Source organism: Entelurus aequoreus, linkage group LG19, assembly GCF_033978785.1.
Source record: "Entelurus aequoreus isolate RoL-2023_Sb linkage group LG19, RoL_Eaeq_v1.1, whole genome shotgun sequence".
Classification (NCBI taxonomy): Eukaryota; Metazoa; Chordata; class Actinopteri; order Syngnathiformes; family Syngnathidae; genus Entelurus; species Entelurus aequoreus.
The window spans coordinates 36,213,887-36,226,492 of record NC_084749.1 but is presented as its reverse complement, the minus strand read 5'-3'; the positions used below and the strand labels follow the sequence as shown (position 1 = coordinate 36,226,492).

Genomic DNA, 12,606 nt, shown 5'->3' with positions numbered 1-12,606 from the left:
AATTAAGCTAAAAATTAAATTATTTCATGATCCCCTTTACTTTGAAAAGTATTGAAATATATTTTGGTATTGGTACCAAAATATCGGGACAACCCTCGTTACGCCTATCGGCCAATAATACTTCAACCATTTCCAAATGAGCATCCTCTTGTCAGCACCAATATTGATCAACATGTTTTATTCATGTCGAAATATACAGTAGGTTTCATCACTTGGTGACTCGTTTCCCATGACGATGAGGAGGCTGATAAGGAGGATGCCAATTAGCATCAAAAGATGTGCTCACTGTTTATAAGCTTCCAGCAAATCTTGCATAAGACAGCGATCACAAGTTTAGGGCTGAATTCCTAACGATGGAAAATAAAATGAAGTTAGGGAGGATATTTTATGTATTATAAAATGGAACAAGACTCTCAACCATCAATCCATTCAATCTTTAAAGTGTTTTCTTTTCTATTCCCATGCGGCTCAGATTACAGCGAGTGTGTTTCGTGACTGAGGTTCCAAGGGAAACGTCTGGCTTGTTGTACCCAAAGGCGAGGAGTAAATATTTGATGCATTTGTTTTATCCATGACGTTTGCGCGTATTTGCTTGAATTACTTGCATTTTTAAAATGTATATTATCTTAGCACTGGGGAGTCTAAAGTGCAGCCTGGGGGCTGTTTGAAGCCTGCAGCTCATTTTTCCATTGGCCGGTGGTAATCTGAAGATACAATTCAACACAGTCATAATTACAAATAAAGTTGAAGAACGTTACAAGATTCCTAACCATTTTTTTGTCATTTACTACAATGCTGAGCTGTAGTGTTTTTCTTTGAACATACATTTTAATATAGTGTTATATATCGTTAGGGGTGCTTTTCACTTCTGATACAATACCAATATTGGAGCCCTGAGTATTGGCCGATAACGAGCATCAAATCACAGTTAGATGATCCTTTTGTAGTGTGGAATGTTAGAAACGCCTTGATGCTTTTAAAGTGGAGCAATAATGTTTCTGGCGACACCTAGTGGTCACAATAATTTATTAAAATAAGCTAATTGCGCTGTAAATTGAATGATGTAGACACGTTTGTTACCGAATACTTGATAATACGCGTTTGCCTTGGAGACTTCGTACCTGTTATTAATATGCAACCATAATTATTTGACACGTGATACAAATGCTGATTTAGACCGCAATATTGGTCAGTTATGACTTTTCTGAGTGCGCAGTACAGAACTACAACCAACTGGATGACAAACTCCTCGCTGTCTCCGTTTGGTGACTTCACCTTGGCTCTCGTGTTCTTGTGCACGGCCTCTAAGGTTAGGGGGGACCACTGTGCCTCTGTTTATTGAGTCAAAAACTTTTTGGAAATCAACGAAACAAGACGACTGCTGCGAGATTGTTCTTTGCATTCTCAACAATATGGGATACAGTGGTACTTCCCTTTCTGAAGATGTTTTGGTTGTCCCTAAGATGAGGATCAATAACAACGCAAATCCGGTTTAGTATCATGCGGTTGTTGATCTTCGCTGTAACACAGGTCAGGCTGAAATCACGACTTTTTTTTTCGGCTAAGACAGATCTCCAGACTTTGGCACTGGAATGATGTTGGAGAGGGACCATATATCAAGCTTGATGTTTTCTATCAGATCATGTTGGAGATCTCCAATACCATGTCACCAAGGTCACAGTTCCTTTGCTACTTCACATAAATATAGCTATGTATTGAATTTATATTTTAAAATTGCTCATCATACTCGCTAACGCGGCTGTAGCTAGTAAGTAAAAGATGATATCAAGCTAGCAACTAACGGACTTCACTACAATTTACTTGATAAATGATTAGACATCTAATCTACTTTCAAAATGTATGGCGAGTACTGTCCTATTTCTTTGGGCGTGTTTTCCACCACAAAGTTTTGACCCTCTCTTTTGAGGCGTGAGGGGCAAGGCAAAGGGGGAAGGGTTGAGAGGGAGATCTGGTATTCAGCCTAAGTGTGATACAGAAGCCTGCTGCATTGAAGCTTCTTAATGTGAGCTCCAAAGGCCTTCAGCAATGCCAAAAGTCCTTTCTCTTACTGACCTCATCCTCACCCTCACTTGGACTTCAAATCAACGCTCACATCCACAGAATGCTGATAATATTCTTGAGTATGAGGGGATGCTCAATGCAAAATGGAACACAAAGCTATGTATGGGTCAAAACGATGCCAAAATCCATGTGGATTGCGATAATGAAACTTAACACACGAAGAAATTTTGTTTATTTGACCAAATAGAGGATATTGTTATTAACTTAGGGAAACAGCTACACGCTGTGTATGTAGATACATAATTAGCTGCTGGCTTTTTAGCCGGGAGATTACAAATAAATACAGCATCAGCAAGAAGGGATCTGCGTTTGTGATCGACTTTAAACGGCAATGGCGATCACATACTTTTCCCCGAAAATCGTCTGATACTGATCAGTGCCACTTGATGGCAGCAGGTACATAATTAACCTGTTGTCATTCATACAACAAAATAAGTTGCTTTCTCATGTAAAATCTGTGCCTTGGCTCAATAAAGGTTGTGAAACATTGGTCTGCACTATGACTGTTCAGTGGTATTACACATGTGGCTGCACACTACAAGAATTGTGGTATAACTGCTCAGGGTCACGAGTGAGCTGGAGCCTATCCCAGCTGACTTTGTATATTCAAGATCAAGGTAAGGCTGTCTGAGTGAAGCCACAACAAGACACTGGAGTTTAGCTTCCTGTCCTCCAGCTGCAGTGGGGTTTCGGACATGACACATTTATTGTGCAACTACAGCAGTTGACGTGCAGCCGCGTGGCAAGAAAACACAGATCCAGCAACCCTGAAGGCTCTTCAATAATTTACGTTGCACTTCTCCAGCTCGTTTTAGACCCGCTCACCTAAACTTTAAACACACACGTGCACACAACAAACAACGCATCTGCGTGAATTGACAACCGCGAATTGACAACCGCATGCAAACAAATGACTATAGTATTGAGATATTGATATATAGCGTATTCTTTGGTTTGCTTTGGCATCCAAAGCACGAGCATCCGTTACGAAGGAGAGAAGGACTTGTGCTAACAACAATTGTCTCGTTTTCCATATAATTGTCATGGCCTGCAACAAATACATTTAAATTGTCTGTTCGCCCTCGCTCATAAACACATTCAATTAATAAATCAAGCAATCAAAGTTTATTTGTATTGTCCTTAATTACGAGTGCCTCTAAGGGCTGCACAAACCACAACGACATCCCCTGATCTGAACCCACATCAGAGTAAGGAAAAACTCAAAAAGCCCAAAATGGGAGAAAAGAAGAAATTTTGGGACGGGGCCACAGATGTGGGGACCCCCCTTCTGGATGACCGGCTGCAATGGACGCCAAGTGGGTACAGTTATTAAATTATACATGATAATGTGAGAGTCTAGTCCACAGTACCACATTATGATGGTACTGGGGCGGTATAGCTCGGTTGGTAGAGTGGCCGTGCCAGCAACTTGAGGGTTCCAGGTTCGATCCCCGCTTCCGCCATGCTAGTCACTGCCGTTGTGTCCTTGGGCAAGACACTTTACCCACCTGCTCCCAGTGCCACCCACATTGGTTTAAATGTAACTTAGATATTGGGTTTCACTATGTAAAGCGCTTTGAGTCACTGGAGAAAAAGCGCTATATAAATATAATTCACTTCACTTCACTTCACTACTGTTTAAGAATGTAGCTTGCCATTACAACTCTGTCCCGAAGGTGGTTGTATGCATGCATTGTAACGCCGCATTGACCGGCCTCAAATACACCTGAGAACCCATGTTGTAAGACTTGTGTGGATTTCCTACTAAAAAATGGTGTACTCTGTAGTGTTGTCCCAATACCAATATTTTGGTACCAGTACCAAAATGTATTTCGATACTTTTCAAAAATAAAGGGGACCACAAAAATATCATTATTGGCTTTATTTTAACAGAAAATTATGATACATTAAACCTATGTTTCTTATTGCGATCAAAGAACAATTTTGGCATTAAATAACATTGAACATACTAGACATCTTCTCTTTTAGTAGCAATTAAGAAAAATACCTACAAAGGCTCCTAATTTGGCTGCTGACCTATGCAGTAACATATTGTCATTTCTGTCAAAATTATGAGGGACAAGCAGTAGAAAATGGAAGTATGGATTATTAATCTACTTGTTTATATACTGTTAATATATTGTTATTTTCTGTTTTAACATGTTCTATCTACACTTCTGTTAAAATGTAATAAGCACTTATTCTTCTGTTGTTTGGATACTTTACGTAAGTTTTGGGTGATACTACAAATTTTGGTATTAATGCAATACGAAATAGTTACAGGGTCATACACATACATGCCAACCCTCCCGATTTTCCCGGGAGACTCCCGAATTTCAGTGCCCCTTCCGAAAATCTCCCGGGGCAACCATCCTCCCGAATTACTCCCGATTTCCACCCAGACAACAATATTGGGGGCATGCCTTAAAGGCACTGCCTTTTCGTTCCGGCCCAGTCACATGATATCTACAGCTCTCCACACACACACAAATGAATGCCATGCATACTTGGTCAACAGCCATACACTGAGGGTGACCGTATAAACAACTTTAACACTGTTACAAATATGCGGCACACTGTGAACGCACACCAAACAAGAATGACAAACACATTTCGGGAGAACATCCGCACCGTAACACCTCAACCTCTCTTCTCCCCATCTCCCGAATTCGGAGGTCTCAAGGTTGGCAAGTATGGTCATACATTGGTCATAATTCAAGTTATCTTGTGTCCAGGGACATACAGTATTTTCTGAGTTTATACACAATTAAAAAATGACCAAATCTTTTTTGATGATAAATAAAATATCGATGTAATAATTGTCGTATCAACTATCTACAGCTTTTGTACTTGGTATCATTACAGTGCATATTTGTATAGCTCCACCCATTTGTTTACATTCAGGAGTGCTAGTTTGCTGTTAGCGGTTAGCTACGGTGTGTAGTGAAGCATGTTTAGCTATTCCTCGTCCTGCAGTGATAATTTGTCAGAACTGTAGTTTATCCGTCGCCACGGAGGCGTGGACTAGTGATTTAGAAGTAGCAAAAACACTCTGGACGGACGTCAGCTCTTAGCTCGCTATGTTTTAGGTTACAATGTTTAGAGATTTAGTTTTATTGTTATTTTTTAAGCCAACATATGTTCATTCTTCCTCTGTCTCCACACTGTTTCCGCTTTTCAGCTAGTAACAATGTGAACACGCCGCGCCATCATGTCCATGGAAAAAAAGGACCGGTGTTTTTCAATGGCAGTATAGTACTTTTTAATTCATTATGACCAAGGTACTTATTAGTTCTGGTATACTGTACAACCCGAGGACGCTCAAATCCAGAAATCTATAGCAACGTTCAGTAGTGCCTCAATTAAAAGGGAACTGCAATTTTTGGGGGAATTTCGCCTATCGTTCACAATCATTATGAAAGACATGACAACGGATGTATTTTTTAAATGCATTTTAACTTGTAAATAAACAAGGGACTTATTGACTACAGTGCGGACTACAACTGCGAACTCGCACTAAGCACTCTGGGTAAAACTTTACCATATATGGAGATATCCGCTGACAAGATAGGACAGAATATTTCACACAACATAATAAATTTCAAACGGCTCGTTTGGAGGGAGCATGAAGGAAGGCAAGATTATTCTCTAAACCTGTATATCTCTGCAATGCCGCCATGGTTTGATAATAGGGCCCCTTAGGAGTGTTTTGAGATAAGAGCTGTCTCTCAGCTAATTATTATGCTTTAAGTTGCAAACAAAAATTTGAGTTACAATCATATGGAGCCAAGACACTGCCAGTAAGATTTGGTATCGAAATTTTTTTTTGACATTGTAGAAAAAATTGTATTGGCAGCAAAACAAGTTTTGGCAACAAATAAATCCAAACTTTGAAAAAATACAATATTTTTGGTGGATATTTTCTTGAATTTCGATGCCAAATTCATATTTTTGCACACTTTTGTTTTTGTGTGTTTCAAAGGTTTTTACGATCAACTTTTTTTCCACATTCGCTTCTCTTTTTTACGGTTTTCTTTATTTTTTTTACGATTTCAAACTAACGGCAGTGATTTGACATGGGGGGCTGGTACCTGTGGGAGGAGCTTACAACAAGTTTAACCGGAAGCAGGTAAAACCCCGTAGAAGAAGACCGGAGGGCCAAGGGGCTCTAAATCGAGTTTAAGTGTTTGTCTCGATATAGCCGTGTTGGTGAAACTCCGTATGGAGCAATACTTTGTTACGTTTCCACGAGGAGAGAAAAGAGCGACTTTAAAATGTAAAAATATCGCTGTATTTATTCATTTAAAACATTTAACACCAGACATGTAAAGCTTGGTGTGACATGAGTACCGGGTAATCTAAATTTGTGTTAAAATATGAGACTTCAACAATTGTAATGTTGAGCAACCTCCGGCGGTTCTTCCTCTTGTTCCCTCAAGAGAGAGCCTCATATCCAGGCTGTGTAGAAAACTTAATACACAGGTTTTTACCAGCATTTGGAAGTACAGCCTTACATCTGATCTATCTTTATTTCTATGTTTAGACGTAAATAGGTGGACACATGTCTTATTGTGTGTCGTATTGTATTCTATTGTCAAGTATTATTTTGACTTGTATAAATTAATAAACAATGTGCTGAAACTACCGCTATTGTGATTCATTTCCTGCTTTAATTGCAAATAATACAAAATAAGGAAATACATTCAGCTATCCTAAATGATATTCCACACAATATTAACATGCATATTTGAAAGTACAACCTACAACATATTTTTAAAACATCAACTGCTATAATGTAGAGCTGAGAGATTATTCAAAATGCATTAAAAAAAATAGGCTTGACTTTTAGAGAAGACGTTTCTCTTAAAAATTACATTAAAACATCTTCAAAAAATAATATCGGAGTAGTACTTTGTGATGTTGTTGTATGTAAAGAAGACCTCTGCCTTTCTGAAACATCATTTGGACTTCCATCACAGGCGTGTTTCTGAGAGGACATCCAACTACAGTACATCATCATCAATTGAGCAAAGCTGATGGTTGACTGCCCTGTTACATTTTTATTAAAAAAATAAAAAACAATCATAGAATGAAACCTCTATAAACTGTACCATAACTAACATTTACAAACCCCGTTTCCATATGAGTTGGGAAATTGTGTTAGATGTAAATATAAACGGAATACAATGATTTGCTAATTATTTTCAACCCATATTCAGTTGAATATGCTACAAAGACAACATATTTGATGTTCAAACTGATAAACATTTTTTTTTGTTGCAAATAATCATTAACTTTAGAATTTGATGCCAGCAACACGTGACAAAGAAGTTGGGAAAGGTGGCAATAAATACTGATAAAGTTGAGGAATGCTCATCAAACACTTCTTTGGAACATCCCACAGGTGAACAGGAAAATTGGGAACAGGTGGGTGCCATGATTGGGTATAAAAGTAGATTCCATGAAATGCTCAGTCATTCACAAACAAGGATGGGGCGAGCGTCACCACTTTGTCAACAAATGCGTGAGCAAATTGTTGAACAGTTTAAGAAAAACCTTTCTCAACCAGCTATTGCAAGAAATTTAGGGATTTCACCATCTACGGTCCGTAATATCATCAAAGGGTTCAGAGAATCTGGAGAAATCACTGCACGTAAGCAGCTAAGCCCGTAACCTTCGATCCCTCAGGCTGTACTGCATCAACAAGCGACATCAGTGTGTAAAGGATATCACCACATGGGCTCAGGAACACTTCAGAAACCCACTGTCAGTAACTACAGTTGGTCGCTACATCTGTAAGTGCAAGTTAAAACTCTCCTATGCAAGGCGAAAACGGTTTATCAACAACACCCAGAAACGCCGTCCGCTTCGCTGGGCCCGAGCTCATCTAAGATGGACTGATACAAAGTGGAAAAGTGTTCTGTGGTCCGACGAGTCCACATTTCAAATTGTTTTTGGAAACTGTGGACGTCGTGTCCTCCGGACCAAAGAGGAAAAGAACCATCCGGATTGTTCTAGGCGCAAAGTTGAAAAGCCAGCATCTGTGATGGTATGGGGGTGTATTAGTGCCAAAGAAAATGGGTAACTTACACATCTGTGAAGGCACCATTAATGCTGAAAGGTACATACAGGTTTTGGAGCAACATATGTTGCCATCCAAGCAACGTTACCATGGACGCCCCTGCTTATTTCAGCAAGACAATGCCAAGCCACGTGTTACATCAACGTGGCTTCATAGTAAAAGAGTGCGGGTACTAGACTGGCCTGCCTGTAGTCCAGACCTGTCTCCCATTGAAAATGTGTGGCGCATTATGAAGCCTAAAATACCACAACGAAGACCCCGGACTGTTGAAACAACTTAAGCTGTACATCAAGCAAGAATGGGAAAAATTCCACCTGAGAAGCTTAAAAAATGTGTCTCCTCAGTTCACAACGTTATTGAGTGTTGTTAAAAGGAAAGGCCATGTAACACAGTGGTGAACATGCCCTTTCCCAACTACTTTGGCACGTGTTGCAGCCATGAAATTCTAAGTTAATTATTATTTGCAAAAAAAAAAAAGGTTTATGAGTTTGAACATCAAATATCTTGTCTTTGTAGTGCATTCAATTGAATATGGGTTGAAAAAGATTTGCAAATCATTGTATTCCGTTTATATTTACATCTAACACAATTTCCCAACTCATATGGAAACGGGTTTTGTAGAAATAATTGCTTTAAAGTCATTTTGCTTGCTTTGTAAAGAGAGTCATGCCTCCCCTCGTTAAGAATAACAAATTAAAGCATAATACATTACAAATTTACAATAAATAAAGATATTCTAACAACCTCTTAGTGCTGAAATCTACTGCATATATAAAACCAATTTTGAATGTAACGAAGTTGACCAGTGTGCTTCACGAATTAGGTAAGTAGTCAAAACGTAATAAAAGTAGAGTAGCTCACTATATTATCTTAAAATATACACCATTTCTCTCTGAGCAGAAGATAATCTGCCAACATCAACACACACAGGCCTACTCAAGAAAAATGTAAACTACTTTTGCTCCCACTATATACGCCCTCTAGATCACTAAGATCTTCTGAGACCAATCTGTTAGCGGTTCCAAGAGTAAACTCAAATCAAGGGAGATCATCATTCAGTCACTATGCAACACATAGCTGGAATAAACTTCCTGAAGATGTCAGACTCTCCCCAACTCTCACTACTTTTAAAACTAGACTGAAGACTTTTATGTTCACCTTAGCTTTCAGCTAAATCTTTTAATCTTTTAACTTTTAACGTCTGCACTGTTTTTTATTTTTATTGTCTGCATTTTAATTTTGCTTTTATTTTCTTTCATTTCACTTTGTTGTCTGTGAAGCACTTTGAGTCTGCCTTGTGTATGAAAAGCGCTATACAAATAAAGTTGCCTTGCCTTGCCTTGCCTTTGCTTCATAATTTTATAATTTGAAGCTTTTTAAACTTGACTTAGACACCCCTATGTCAGCCCGTCTTCTTCTACGGAATTTTACCTGCAAGATTAATTCTAGTAAAACAAACAAAACTGAAAAGTAAAGAAATGAAACCGTAAAAAAGAAAAGCGGATGTAGAAAAAAAAAAGTTGATCATAAAAACCTTTGAAACACAAAAACAAAAGAGTACAAAAATATAAATATGGGCATCGAAAATATTTCCACCAAAAAATGTTTTTTTTTTAGTGTTTGTATTTATTTGTTGCCAATACAACTTTTTCTACAATGTTGGGTTTTTTTTCCATACCAAATCTCACTGCCAGTGTTTTGGCTGCAAACAAGCATCCCCGCCATAAGTTGCTGATGACGAAGGAGCTGAAAGGAGATATCGTAAAAGTCCACTCTCCAAGGTAAATAGAAGGTGTACATTATTTGTTACATTACTTCAGGCCCGGCCCTAACCAATCTGGCGCCCTAGGCAAGATTTTAGGTGGCGCCCCCCCACATCGGCAGTGAAGTGTATATACTCACAAGAAACCGAATAGCTTTGTCTTTGACCTTTTTTTTTACTTAAAGAAAGCAAATTAAAAATCAGAATAGTTAACAAGATAAAAATAAATATGGATAAATAAATGAATACAAAAAATAAAAAATTAATATATGAAATACAATATTTTTTACATACATAAACACAAAATAAAATGTGTCAACAAGTTGCATAAAATAAATAAAAAATACAATATAAATAAGGCACTGCACAAAACAAGATATCAAACCAGTATGACTTTAACAACTATATTACAAAAAAAGGGGATCCTACAGAGTTCTCTATTTGTGCTTTTTAATATTGCATTAACTAGAATGACTTACAAATTACTGTACACCAGGGAGTACTGTAATTACCTAACGTTACATTATTATTTCCCATAACAATTTAGCCCCCTCCACAATATTAACCCGACGTTAAAACAGAACTAGCTATTTATTGATTAGCAATTGCCGAATCATGTAACATTAGCTTAATGCTAAAAAGCCAGGTTACTATCACATTCTGTAACAGACAAATAATTTCATGTAGGCTAACGTTACCTACCTGCTACCTCTGTCTTTTTCTCGTTTCTCCCCTTTTCTCTTTTTTCTTCCCTAGGCACCTGACAGTTTTGGCCGTTTTGACATCTTGTGTTGATTTTTTTATGTGGTGACGTCCAAAAAGAGTCATGATACGGGAAGGGAGGGGCGCACCGTGCCGGGGTAGGGGGGGCGTAATGTTGTAACAAATAATATTTCTATTAAATAGGCTTTACTTTGCATTTTAATTAATGTAGGATTATTTTATGTATTTAGAAATAATGGTACCAACTTTTTTTTTTTTTCTTTTCTTTTTTTTTCCCTCCAACATTTGTGGCACTGGCGCGGCGCCTCCTGATAGACGGCGCCCTTAGCATTTGCCTATACCAGGGGTCGGCAACCCGCGGCTCTAGAGCCGCATGCGGCTCTTTAGCGCCGCCCTAGAGGCTCTCTGAAGCTTTTTCAAAAATGTATGAAAAATGGAAAAATATGAGGGGGAAAAAAATACATTTTTTGTTTTAATATGGTTTCTGTAGGAGGACAAACATGACATAAACCTCCCTAATTGTTATAAAGCACACTGTTTATATTAAACATGCTTCACTGATTCGAGTATTTGGCGAGCGCCGTTTTGTCCTACTAATTTTGGCGGTCCTTGAACTCACCTTAGTTTGTGTCCATGTATAATTTTCTCCGACATTTCTAGGACGTGTTTTATGCCACTTCTTTTTCTGTCTCATTTTGTCCACCACCCTTTTAACGTGCGTGAATGCACAAAGGTGAGTTTTGTTGATGTTATTGACTTGTGTGGAGTGCTAATCAGACATATTTGGTCACTGCATGACTGCAAGCTAATCGATGCTAACATGCTATTTAGGCTAGCTATATGTACATATTGCATCATTATGCCTCGTTTGTAGCTATATTTGAGCTCATTTAGTTCCCTTTAAGTCATCTCAATTCAATGTACATCTCATGACACACTATCTGTATGTCATATGGCTTTTAATTTGTTGCGGCTCCAGACAGATTTGTTTTTGTATTTTTGCTCCAATATGGCTCTTTTAACATTTTGGGTTGCCGACCCCTGGCCTATACGGCCTATGCCACGGGCCGGCCCTGCATTACTTCATGAAACTATGTAACCTTGCGAACATGCCTTTAATGAGTGTTTGGCTTGAAAGAGGTCCGTATGAATGTGTAATCTAATTGGTAGCCACCCTTTGGCGGACCAAATGAAATGACACGACGAGCCAAATTTGGCCCGCGGGCCCCACTTTGGGCACACCTGCACTAGACACTTCATTAGGTGCACAAACACATTGTAATCAATGCAAGAGAACAGTTTGGCTTTAAGAAGAAGTAAGAGGGACAAAATGCAAACCACCATGTTCCTAAATGTAAGAATCCTAACAAATGTAGGCATATGTTCGTATGTATCACAACAAATAAGCAATGTAGCGTTTTAGAGGAACAAACATACCTGAGTTGGTTACATGACGCGCTGATCTCGGTCAGGTTGCAACAAACCGGCACGGAGCAGACAAGCGAAACAAATATAAGCGAACTAAAGGTCAGGGCGCAAAAGAGCTGGCAGGAAATAAAGAATCAAACATGGCCACGGCGCACTGAAGAGAGGAGAGAACCAAGTGGAGGAGACGAGGATTTAACATGCGCGCTTTTTACGCACACTTCTTCCGACTCCCGAGAGGATGAGGAAGCTTGGAAAAAAAACATGAAAGCAACGTCGACGGCGGCGAAGTGGAGAGACTAGGGGAGGGGTGGGTGGGACGTCCACCCCAAATATCGATCTAATCGATACCAAGGGCCGTGGGAGCAGTATCGGACTGATACTAGTGTATATTTTAGAAACAGTTCCTTTTTGTGTTGTTGTTCAAAATAGGGCCGTCGAATTTAGTGCGTTAATAATCTCATAAAAATGGAAGTAGAATTGTCTCACATCAACTTATATACATCAATATGATAACACATATGCATATATT

At 38.8% G+C, this 12,606-nt stretch overlaps 1 protein-coding gene across 3 annotated transcripts in view; it reads right to left on the bottom strand.

The window, feature by feature from the left end:
* LOC133634917 (protein FAM163A-like) overlaps positions 1–12,332 on the bottom strand; it is a 56,813-nt gene extending 44,481 nt beyond the window's left edge. For all 3 annotated transcript variants that reach the window (XM_062027575.1, XM_062027573.1, XM_062027576.1), the window contains exon 1: positions 12,087–12,332. The gene's annotated coding sequence lies outside the window, so the exon portion shown is untranslated. The remainder of the gene's footprint in view (positions 1–12,086) is intronic.
* Between the last annotated feature and the right edge of the window lie 274 nt (positions 12,333–12,606).